This window comes from Erpetoichthys calabaricus, chromosome 1, assembly GCF_900747795.2.
Source record: "Erpetoichthys calabaricus chromosome 1, fErpCal1.3, whole genome shotgun sequence".
Classification (NCBI taxonomy): Eukaryota; Metazoa; Chordata; class Cladistia; order Polypteriformes; family Polypteridae; genus Erpetoichthys; species Erpetoichthys calabaricus.
Window position 1 is genome coordinate 194,339,782 of NC_041394.2, and position 12,916 is coordinate 194,352,697.

The following is a 12,916-nucleotide window of genomic DNA, read 5'->3' on the forward strand; positions in this document are numbered from 1 at the left end:
GTTGTAATATTGCACAACCTGAGCCACTTCATGAACCTTTTCACTATCTGCACTATATGTACATGTATATTTTCCTTATGCTTTCATATTGTATATCTTTCATTTTTTTTATCATATTATTATTATTACTTTTATCTTATCATTTTATAGGAAAATATGTTTATTCAATATTTGCATATTGAATGTCATTGTACCATACAATAACAATAAAGGAATTCAATTCAATTCAATAGAAGAGAGCACGTATTTACAGATGATGATGACTGGCTTCTAAGTCGATTTAGATTTCCAAACGCTATCTTCTTGGAGCACTTGATGTCATTTTAAGATGAAATGCAGTAAAGTATGTTTATTATATTATACAGATACATCTTGGGACGTGGAATGTCACCTCTCTGAAGGGGAAGGAGCCTGAGCTTGTGCGCGAAGTTGAGAGGTTCCGGCTAGACAGACTCACCTCGACGCACAGCTTGGACTCTGGAACCAATCTCCTTGAGAGGGGCTGGACTCTGTACCACTCTGGAGTTGCCCCCGGTGAGAGGCGCCGAGCGGGTGTGGGTATACTTTTTGCCCCCCGACTTGGAGCCTGTACATTGGGGTTTACCCCGGTGGACGAGAGGGTAGCCTCCCTTCGCCTTCGGGTGGGGGGACGGGTCCTAACTGTTGTTTGTGCGTATGCACCGAACAGCAGTTCGGAGTACCCACCCTTTTTGGAGTCCCTGGAGGGGGTGCTAGAGGGCATACCTTCTGGGGACTCCCTCGTTCTGCTGGGAGACTTCAATGCTCACGTGGGCAATGACAGTGAGACCTGGAAGGGCGTGATTGGGAGGAATGGCCCCCCCGATCTGAACCCGAGCGGTGTTTTGTTATTGGACTTCTGTGCTCGTCACGGATTGTCCATAACGAACACCATGTTCAAGCATAGGGGTGTTCATATGTGCACTTGGCACCAGGACACCCTAGGCCTCAGTTCGATGATCGACTTTGTGGTCGTGTCGTCGGACTTGTGGCCACATGTCTTGGACACTCAGGTGAAGAGAGGGGTGGAGCTGTTAACTGATCACCACCTGGTGGTGAGTTGGCTTCGATGGTGGGGGAGGATGCCGGTCAGGCGTGGTAGGCCCAAACGTGTTGTGAGGGTCTGCTGGGAACGTCTGGCAGAGCCCCCTGTCAGAAGTAGCTTCAACTCCCACCTCCGGCAGAACTTTGACCACATCCCGAGGGAGGTGGGGGACATTGAGTCCGAATGGGCCATGTTCCGTGCCTCTATTGTTGAGGCGGTTGACCGGAGCTGTGGCCGTAAGGTGGTCGGTGCCTGTCGTGGCGGCAATCCCCGAACCCGTTGGTGGACACCGGCGGTGAAGGATGCCGTCAAGCTGAAGAAGGAGTCCTACAGGACCCTTTTGTCCTGTGGGACCCTGGAGGCAGCTGATAGGTACCGGCAGGCCAAGCGGAATGCGGCTTTGGTGGTTGCTGAGGCAAAAACTCGGACGTGGGAGGAGTTTGGGGAGGCCATGGAGAACGACTTTCGGGCGGCTTCGAAGAGATTCTGGTCCACCATCCGGCGTCTCAGGAAGGGGAAGCAGTGCAGTGTCAACACTGTATATGGTGGGGATGGTGCGCTGCTGACCTCGACTCGGGACGTTGTGGGTCGGTGGGGGGGAGTACTTCGAAGACCTCCTCAATCCCATTAACATGCCTTCCAATGAGGAAGCAGAGCCTGGGGACTCAGAGGTGGGCTCCCCCATCTCTGGGACTGAGGTCACCGAGGTGGTCAAAAAACTCCTTGGTGGCAGGGCCCCGGAAGTGGATGAGATACGCCCGGAGTTCCTCAAGGCTCTGGATGTTGTAGGACTGTCTTGGTTGACACGCCTCTGCAACATCGCATGGACATCAGGGACAGTGCCTCTGGATATGCAGATCGGGGTGGTGGTCCCCCTCTTTAAGAAGGGGGATCGGAGGGTGTGTTCCAACTACAGAGGGATCACACTCCTCAGTCTCCCTGGAAAAGTCTATTCAGGGGTCCTGGAGAGGAGGGTCCGTTGGATAGTCGAGCCTCGGATTCAGGAGGAACAGTGTGGTTTTCGTCCTGGTCGCGGAACAGTGGACCAGCTCTATACCCTTAGCAGGGTCCTGGAGGGTGCATGGGAGTTTGCCCAACCAGTCTACATGTGTTTTGTGGACTTGGAAAAGGCATTCGACCGTGTCCCTCGGGGAATCCTGTGGGGGGTACTCCGAGAGTATGGGGTACCGGCCCCCCTGATAAGGGCTGTTTGGTCCCTGTACGATCGGTGCCAGAGCTTGGTCCGCATTGGACTCCGCCAGGGCTGCCCTTTGTCACCGATTCTGTTCTTTTATGGACAGAATTTCTAGGCGCAGCCAGGGCGTTGAGGGGGTCCGGTTTGGTGGGCTCAGGATTGGGTCACTGCTTTTTGCAGATGATGTTGTCCTGTTTGCTTCATCAGGCCATGATCTTCAGCTCTCTCTGGATCGGTTCGCAGCCGAGTGTGAAGCGGCTGGGATGAGAATTAGCACCTCCAAATCCGAGACCATGGTCCTCAGCCGAAAAAGGGTGGAGTGCCCTCTCAGAGTTGGTAGCGAGATCCTGCCCCAAGTGGAGGAGTTCAAGTATCTCGGGGTCTTGTTCACGAGTGAGGGAAGAATGGAGCGTGAGATTGACAGGCGGATCGGTGCGGCATCCGCAGTAATGCGGGCGCTGCATCGGTCTGTCATGGTGAAAAAGGAGCTGAGCCGCAAGGCGAAGCTCTCAATTTACCAGTCGATCTATGTTCCTACCCTCACCTATAGTCATGAACTATGGGTAGTGACCGAAAGAACGAGATTGCGAATACAAGTGGCTGAAATGAGTTTCCTCCGCAGGGTGTCTGGGCTTTCCCTTAAAGATAGGGTGAGAAGCTCAGTCATCCGGGAGGGACTCAGAGTAGAGCCGCTGCTCCTCCGCATCGAGAGGAGTCAGATGAGGTGGCTCGGGCATCTGATCAGGATGCCTCCTGGACACCTCCCTGGTGAGGTGTTCCGGGCACGTCTAACCAGGAGGAGGCCCCGGGGAAGACCCAGGACACGCTGGAGGGACTATGTCTCTAGACTGGCCTGGGAATGCCTTGGAATTCTCCTGGAAGAGCTAGAAGAAGTGGCCGGGGAGAGGGAAGTCTGGGCATCTCTGCTCAAGCTGCTGCCCCCACAACCCGACCTCGGATAAGCGGGAGACAATGAATGGATGGAGATACATTTTTAACTTCATTTAAATAATGAATGTTGTTAATAATTAAACATGAGGTCGCAGTGGCGTAGCAGTAGCGATGAGCTGACTCCCTGTTCATGGATTGTTCCTTCCTCACGCTGTATGCTTGCTGGGACTGACGTGTCCCTGGATGGACAGATGGAATAATTAAACGTGTACTATGAAGATATTTTAATGTTCCTTAAAAGTTCTGAAGAATCTGCGTTCTAAGCTTACACATGGCTTGACATTTATTACAGAGCTTGGTTCCTTGGAGAAAGAAAAGGAGGAACAGGAATTGGGGGTTAATACGTTTAAAAGAAACAGTACTGCTGCAATTAATTATTTCGTCAAGGGTCGCGCACAGCGCAACAAGTACACTCTCTGGGTAGGACACCAGCACGTCGCCACCACTGCTCCCATGTTTAATATATGCTTTAATTCCTACCATCATGAAAATGATATCAAGTATACATCTTAGTATTTAAATTGATCAGGGTGCTGTGATATCATGAATGTAATGAATTCTGTGTCCTGTTGGTGTAAGTCAAAGCCTGCTTAAGAAGACGTAGTGATTCACACACAGTGTACATAGAAGAACACATAGAATACGAAGCATTTAACATGCTACTTTAGTTACGATGGGATTTGAGAAACTAGCAAATTAAACAATATTAAGATGAAGTTTATGACTTTCTACTTTAAAGACAAAATAAACTATGTGATTAAAGTGGAAATTTTAAGATTAAAGTTAACATTTTGATCTTTTTTCTGCTGTGTCCCTATTTTTTTCTTTTCTGTGTACCCTAATACACTTCCATATGACACTCAGATGGTGGGCTCGCTTTTTCACAACGACTTTGATATCTGACCACGGCTTTTTTTATTTTAGGCATTGTGTGATTTTCTGAACTTGAACTTTCAAGTTTCTCCTCCACTCTGCCACTTGATCAGCTTCCTTTTGTTGGTTATACCGCTTCTTAAACCAACAAATAGTAAGTTTTTCCTTGCCTCCACTTGGTATTCACTGAAATTCTTCTCTTTTCCCCCATGCTTTTGCCAATGTCTTTTCAAAGAACACAAAACATAAGGGACTATTTATTTTGATTTGCATATTCAAAGAGGCGTAATTCTGGGAGGGGTCAGGATGGGACGGCAGGCACATGCATCTGCGTTACATTTCACACTGGCTGGGATTTATGTAGCGGAAGAATGTGGAAGTTAGCATATGCACATATTTATGCATCTGGATTTTTTTGTTTGTACGCACATTTCTGTTTTTGTCTGTACGTCATGTTTTAGTGTGAATTCTACGTATGGTGTTATACATGAGGCCCCTGCTCTCTTTCTTCAATGCTATCAGTTCCTATTCCCCCCTTGCCACATATTGTTGTAGACCTTTCAGGACTCGCTATCCTTGCACACACATAAATTCTTATATTTTAGCACATTAGCTGCTAAACTTCTTTTTAGTAACTGATGGAAGACCCCCAACCTGATTACAACAAAGAACTGGCTGTCTACCTTTTACAATATGATTTTTTGGAGCTCTCTGCATCACTAATTAATGGAGCTTCTAGCACCTCCATGTGTAAGTGGGAATCTACTGCTTCCAAAATTAAATCTTTTATGAGCAGAGACTAGTGATGCTGGCACTCCATAGGTTATGTGCAGTAGTGTGTCCAGTGTCACACATGTGTGCATGGGAGGCAGCTAAAGGGCTTGAGTAAGGGCAGTTCCGAGGCATACTGGGATGTGGCAGAGTGCACTGACTCTTTTTCTCCCTTTCCTGTAGACCATTCCCGGGAAATTCCGCCTGGCTCTCGACGTCACTTCCGGGACCGAGCCTATGGAAGGAGACCTTGCCGGCTCCGGCCCCTGTGATGTCATGTCTGGGCTCGAACCAATGGCTGAAGACCTTCATGAGCCTGACCACTATGATCTCAGTTCCTGTCTTCCCCTTTAAAAGCCTGCACCTTTTCCCTATTCCATCATTTCTGTTTTAGACTCGGTTATGTGCACATCAGTGCCGTATTCATTTAAACAACTTTTGCAGCCAGGAACCCAATTATACGGGTGGCTGCCCCAAACCTTTCTATGACTCTGTGTCGAGTTTGTGACACCAGTTAGCACTGACATGGTTCCTGGAGGTATGACGCTGGACATGGGAGAGGTTTGAGAGGATTAATTTGATGTTTGTTTGAGATTGCTTTGTAATATCCTGGCAACTGGTCCAGGGTTGGTTCCTTCCTTATGCTCAATGCTGCCAATATAGGCTTTGGATCCTCACAACACTGAATTGGATAGAGCAAGTGTAGACGATTGATGGATAATGTATATAAAAGATGCTTCAACTTTTAATTTAAAGATTTTTGCAGCAAACTTGAAACTTTTACAACTTTCATAAAATATCCCATGGCACTTCTCCATGAATGTCATACACAGAAAGGTTGCTCTAGGCTTTCTCAATGATAAATATTTGTTGATCTCACATTTATTTGTTTCAGTTCATACTACTAATTCCTTTAAATTAGATGTCTATGAAAAATATTTAATGTGTAAATGCTTTTACACACAACACCTTCAGACAAATTTCCATTTGGTGTTTTCTCTCAGAGGTTCTTATTTACAGCAAAGTACAGACATTAAAGCTGTTATTCGAGGTGTCACTTTGGCCTTCCATATTTGATAATTGACTGACTTCTTAACTTGACCTTTTGCTCTAGAAAGCCTTGCTGTATTTACATATCTGCCATCAAAATTACATTTTTTTTCTCAGCCTGGGTTCAGTGATCATTTCCCTTTTGGCAACACAGAAGGAGTTTACAAGGAAGGCAGTCTTGGTGATAACAGTCACAGCAGTAATCATCATCATCAATGTTTCATGAGAGCACAATTGCATTTTATTGTGGGTTCACAACACTATGCCCTGTGCCAAGGTGGTATTACTTGGGTGTTTTCAAAGAGATTGTATGCACTTCTGTCCTCTTGCAAATGGCAACTATTATAAAACTTAAAAACAAGAAAACTGCATCTGAAATTGCAATACTGTAATGAATTGGTAAGCTATATTACCTCAAAGAATTATTTTCTACTTATCCTATATATCTACTGTCCACACTAGCATAGATAAACTTAAAAGCACATTTTTCCAAATGATTTTTGCCTTCCATTCATGCTAAAATGGCATTTTTGACGACCAAAAACAAATTGTTTTTAAAAATCTCTCCAAAATGTGTATGTTTGAAAATGACTGACGGGGATGGGAAAATTAAGATTTTAGAAAACACTGACGTATAATTATCATGTGATCAGGCACTGGCTTCACTTTTGTTCCCTGAGATCTCATCATTACTGTTTGGTAGTCCCTTTTTAACTTCAGTACATTAGCCAGTGGCTACTATGCATTTAAAAACACTTGACTATTTAGCTGTATTTATTTTGGCACAACCCTCAGTCCATATTTTTCAAGGCTTTGGCCATCTTATACTCATTTATAACTTTTAATGCAGTTCCACAAATCAGTCTGTGTGTGCATCTTATATGTTCACCAAATATTTCCTCTCACAGTGAAAAGCATATTGTTAGGCTGATCAAAGGATCTAAATGGGCCCTTTTTAAATGGTAAAGAATAAGTGAATTATTTTAAAACCAGACTAAAGCAATTGGTGATTTTGAAAGGAATGGCAATAGATTTCAAAATGGGCTTCAGTTTTTTTTATTAAATGGAGAGGTGTTAGAAAGCTTGCAATCTTCCAATTCTGCAGTATTTTTAATGATGACACTGATAAAATAAGACTATAATGTAGCAATTTTCATTAGAGGAGGATGACTGTTGTTGTCACATTTTAGGAAGGGGAAAGAGTAAAGATTTGTTAGGTAAGTTAACACAGTCTGCCCTATTTCTTTTTACACTCAGTTTAATCCATATATTTTACTTAGTCTTTCTTATGTTGAAGAATATTTAGAATTTTTGGTAACACTTTAGTTTAGATACTGCAAAAATACCTCTATTACTCATTTACTATTATGTAACAAGACCTTAACAAACACGTGTTTGTTTCTTCATAACACTTACAATGCATCAGTAAAGTGTTCTGAGGTGGCTTAACTGAGGCAAACTTCCCTTCATATTACACATTTAATAGAAGAACTTATGAATCCTTCATATTAGCAAGTAATTTTACCATCAGGCTAATATGCCACACTGCACAGAGATAAACAGACTATCTACTAATATTTTATAAATATATTGAAGACCAAAAAAAAGCCTGTGTTAAGGTCTTGTTACTAAGAGTAAATAAGTAATAGATGCATTTTTGAAGTACCTAAACTAAAGTGTTCCCAGTTTTTTTTTCAGTAAAATTTGGATCAATTTTTTTTTCACAACAAATCTCTGTTTATATATAAAGAATACTGTTCATTGTTTATCCATCCATACATTTCCTGAATCAACTTAATTTTTTGGCAGGGGCCCTTGGGGACAAAGCTTATTCCAACACCTTTTGTATATGTCAGGAACCAAATTTGGACAGAGTGCCACTTCATTAAAGAGCTCACTCATAAACATACTGTACCCATACTCACTGGTACTGAGTCAAATTCACTAATTGATTTAATAAAATATTTAGAAAGGGAGATGAATCCAAAAGTACACAGAGAAAATTGCACACAGGCACACAGAGGACATGCAAACTCTTTATTTAATGACAGTTATGAGGATGTAGAAGTTTCAAGGTGAGGTAAGGTAGTAATATTCACTGATCATGGCACTAGAGAGTAGCAGCATGCTGCATGTTGTGTGGCATGTGCAAGTAAGAATTTCATGAGACAATATTGACCTCATAAACCTGTAACATACCTGCGAAGGATGAAAAAAAGGAGTGCACAAAGTATAACAGTAAAGGGATGCAAAAGTCACTGAAGGCCTGACTATGCTATGCTTGAAACCTAGTGGGGTAGCCGGCCAACTAGACCATCTCAAAGTCCAACAATGCATTTCTTTTACCATTCCTCTCTTTCTCTCTTACACCTCCTGACTCCATATGCAAAGGATTTCTGGCTAGATGTAGATTTAGTCTACCTGCTTGGATTAGTTCTGTCGAGGCACATAATTATTCTGGCATCAGGAAAGCTTCTATAAAGTTTCTGGACCAGCCAGTTTCTGCAGTATGTCCTCTGGTAACCCTTGCATCCATTGCACACCTATCCCTTCCATAGAGATTAAAGGGCCTGGCCTGTTAATCATCATTTAGGATTCCACTCCTGAAGATCTAACACTCAGGGATCATGTGTTGCCACTTAATGATTTACAGGATAAAGATGAGGCTTCTCATCTCATGCCCCTTTAAAGGGGCAACATAGTCCCACTCCTCCCTTTGATATAGCCCTTTAATGACAGGAAGTCTTTAACCCTGCTACCAACCTTCTGTAGCCTTTCATTATCTCTAGAAGGACAGAAAGGTGGTCCAGGAGTCTTGTTACTTTCTATGTTATGTGCCCCCTGTCATTCTATGGGAATATTGCTGTTTTCTCCCAGGTTGCAATACTCTTTCTCTGTTGTTTAGGTATGTCTTTCTATTCTGGAACTTTACATGCATTTGTCAGCTGACCACACAGTGGCATGACAATGTGCATTGTCCCTAGATGCATGGTACTCTTTCTTTAAAGGCCTACTCTTTTCCTGCCATGTGTCACTCTTTCCTGCTTGGTCACCACTTTCTCAACCAATCACCATGCATTCATATTATCCATGTATTTTCTTTTCATTATGTACTAAATATAAAAGGAATGTTATGCAAATAGCTTTCCTTGACTCAACAATTTTCTTTTGTTTGATTTTATAATAGCTGCTGCTCTGTTGATGAAATTAATTTAGTTTCAGTTAATCCTTGTCAGTGTTGCTCAATTAGACTTATATCAGTTATCATTGGAATGAATCATCCATGTCTTAGTGAACTGATTAATTATATTTGTTTAAACAACTAACTCAAATAAAATAAAGCTTTTGTAAAAATCTCACATTTTGATATTAAATTATATAAAAGATGAACTTCAAAAAGAGCAATCTAGCCTTTTTTTGCTTCATTTCCCGAACCAAAGTATCTCTCCAATAAAATGTTGATATCATGTAAAAAACAGTTTGATGGATGATTCAGTTATTTTTGTGGTAGCTCTCATAGAAAAAATAGTCTACCAACCATCTGATTAATTTGGACGTTTTCTGCAGGATTTTTTAATATGTTCTGTGTACTGCGAGAATGACTAGATATAGGAGTTTCCTGCTGTTATGCTATTGGTCAAATGGCATTAGTTAACAGAATTTTCCTTGGCAAATTTCCACTGCACACTAGAAGAGGTATGAATATGACTCTGCACATCCAAAATTGAGGTTTTAATTGTCTCATAGAAAAGAGCATTTTGGTAGCCATGCATGAAGGAACAGCAATACACACACCACGATCTTATTTGTGACAGATAGAGGAAGGTATTAAATTCGACAAGATGCATCAGCAACACTAGGAATACCATAATGGTTGATACCGATGAAACAAAGTACTGAGACAAATTTTCATCTGCGCTTTACTCTGTGGTGTCGAATTGTGGTTATTCACTGAGTCTAATCAGCCAAAATGAGGCTCATCCACATGTTATTCACTTGGATACAAGCTTTACAATCAAGAAGGGTTTTGAAAGAGAGTTGCTACTATTCCAGATTGAGAGGAAAAAGTTGAAGATTGAATATCTTGGCAGATGGCATTCCAGGTGTTCTAGGTGTACTAGGTTCAGTGCATTGGTAGAAGATACAAGGGTAGATCCAAGATATGCTTGTGTGACTATGAGTTCAAGATTATTGCAAGACAAAGAGAATTCCAGTGAGCCTTACTCAGTATCCTACAACCACATCTCTCAACCGAGCAAGTAACAGTAGTTCACTGGATCTGTAGTCATGATACCAATCATAATAATGATAACAACGACAGTGGTGGCATAATGGTACAGTGGTTAGTGTTTTTAGCATATTTTAGTATGTTTTTATTTAACTTGTTGATCACTTGAGTATGTAACATCTTATAGAGTTTTACCACCCCAGTATCTTCATTGGGATCTGTTATGGAAACAGTACTAGCTCACCGATATTTCACTTTCAGTATTTTTAATATGAAATTTCAGAAACAAATTTACTATACTATTAAGCAATTCATATGAAATGTTACATTGGTTTACTAATCGCTGGAGTGCACCCCATGCTGTCCTCTTCTTCTTTTAAGTAGTTGCAGCCTAGAAGAACAAAAAAGAAACAACATAAGTAACCTTTATAATGGGTAATTTATTCAATATAACTTTCTAGCTACAGTGCAGGTGCAATGGCCTAGGTGTACAAAAATCCATAAAGCAATCATCTGAAAAAAGGCCATAGTAGCGTTTTCAGTTATCGATAGATTACCACAATTCACAAATGTTTCTCTCAGAGTTCTGATACAGATGAAGCATAATGAATATATTACCTTTCAGATTACTGGAATACAATGGCTTCATACATGATACCGGGCAATCTACTGAATCTTACTGATGAATTACAAAGCTTTTAACTTCAAACCCCCAGGGTTACCTGTCCTGATTGCATGCCCTATTAGCCTGCTAGACTCCTCTGATCATCAGACATCACCCTTCTTACTTTTCCAAAGACACATTGGTCAACAGACATATAGTGTTTTGTTTCCTACATTACAACACTGTCCCAATAACTTTTGGTGAAGTTACATCTGGAGGCACATAACTCTTAGAAAATGGCATTTCTATAGACACCAACTTGTCATCAGAGATACGTGTTGGAACACTCTGTGAAACACTTAAAGCATATTTGAGAGAGCAATCATTTCACGTTTTATATATAAATTACAAACTCTAAAGGCATCACAGTTACTTACTGAGATTTCTGTAACTGATCAAGATTGTCCAATACACTTTTGAAAATAAGGGTTGTCTTTACAAACATAGCTAATTTTTTTGATGGCAAGAAAAACTAATTCAGAAGTGACTGCTATTCTATTATGATCCCAGAGGAAAGTCTAAAAAGGCTTTATTTCAAAAATATACATGAAAAAGAAATTTGGAAGCAAACTACAGAAATTAACAATACAGCTAGAAGTAATAGTAGCCAATGCAAAGAAATAACTAACATATTTAAGAATACAATATTTTTTACATATCAGAGTTTATTGAAACTGAAACTCATGCCAATACTTTCTTCAATAAAACATAAATGTCGCACATTGTATAGAGGAACTGGAAAACCATTGAGGCTCTTCAAATCCAAGATGCTATAAATTCTCTAAAAAATAATTAAGATGCAGATCTGTATTTCTATACAACAGAATATTATTATTATTATTATTATTATTGTTCTGAAACTAAACTACCTAAGGATGATGAAGCCACAATCAGCATTTAAAGACTTTACCAAAATGCTTCAAGGAGTTCAACCCTTTAATTAAAACCTCAAATAATGAATAAGAGTCAGTCAAAGAGATCAGTTTGTGCAAATCATGCTGGTATTCTGTTAAAATTTGTACAACACCTTTGTGAGAACTGGTCTGAACACCATCAGACAGACACCAGCGCAAGTACAAGACACATGTTTATTTATATTAAAGTCCACACAGCACATAGTGCTTCCAGCCCCAAACAACCCCAACCATGGGCCTCTCCAACGTCCGTGGGCCGCCTTTCGTCCTCCTGTTGCTGGAGCGTCGTCCACTACCAGCTCCCGACGCTCACTCCTTGACTGTAGGAAGGCGGCCCCCTTTATAGTCACCCGTACATAGCCACAGGTGCTTGCTGATGTTCTTCCAGCGGCACTTCCTGGTGTGGCAGAAGTGCCACATGAGCACCCAGATGCACTCCAGGCGTTGCCAGAAGGTCCTTCCTCCACCTTCCCAAGTGTAGATCTCCCGGGCTTCATGAGGCTTAGGGCGCCCCCTGTGGGGCATATAGATCTCTTTCCAGGCGTCCTGACTGGGTCTGCCCCCCAGCCTCCTGCCACAACATATATCTACCTTGACAAATAATATTCAAATTATATCTGAATTATGAACAAAATCATCAAGCTCCTGCCTTGCTAGAATGATCTGGGGATGCCCTACTCTTAAATCATTAGGAGAAAAAATGTTTCTTAACTGTTACAATAAATCTAAATACTCAGCTTTATTTGGAATACTGCCAAACTGCCTTAGTGAAGAGCTTAGAGTTAATTACTTATTAAAAATTAAAAGGATTTTAATTTACTGCTTGCACAAAAACTAAATAACTTTCTACATATTATGAATGTTTTCCAAGCCCTTCAGCTGAAAAAAAAAATTGCAGAAAATACCATGATACGTTTACTGTAATTTTCATTAGCCCCTTGCTTATTTTACACCAATATAGAATTTCCATTGTTCAATATGACTGTAATTCTCATGAGTAGTGTACCTGTCACAGCAGTTATGTGTCCACAAGAACACAAATTAAGATAATTTTCTTCTTAAGAATCTTAAGAAATATTAATATGCTATATCATGACATAATACAGATCACTCAATAAACCTCCTAATCTACAATATCAAAGGTCTCAGTCATGATGAGGGAAGAAGGGGCTCTTTTGTCTTACCTCTTTCAGGGGAGAGACAGAGA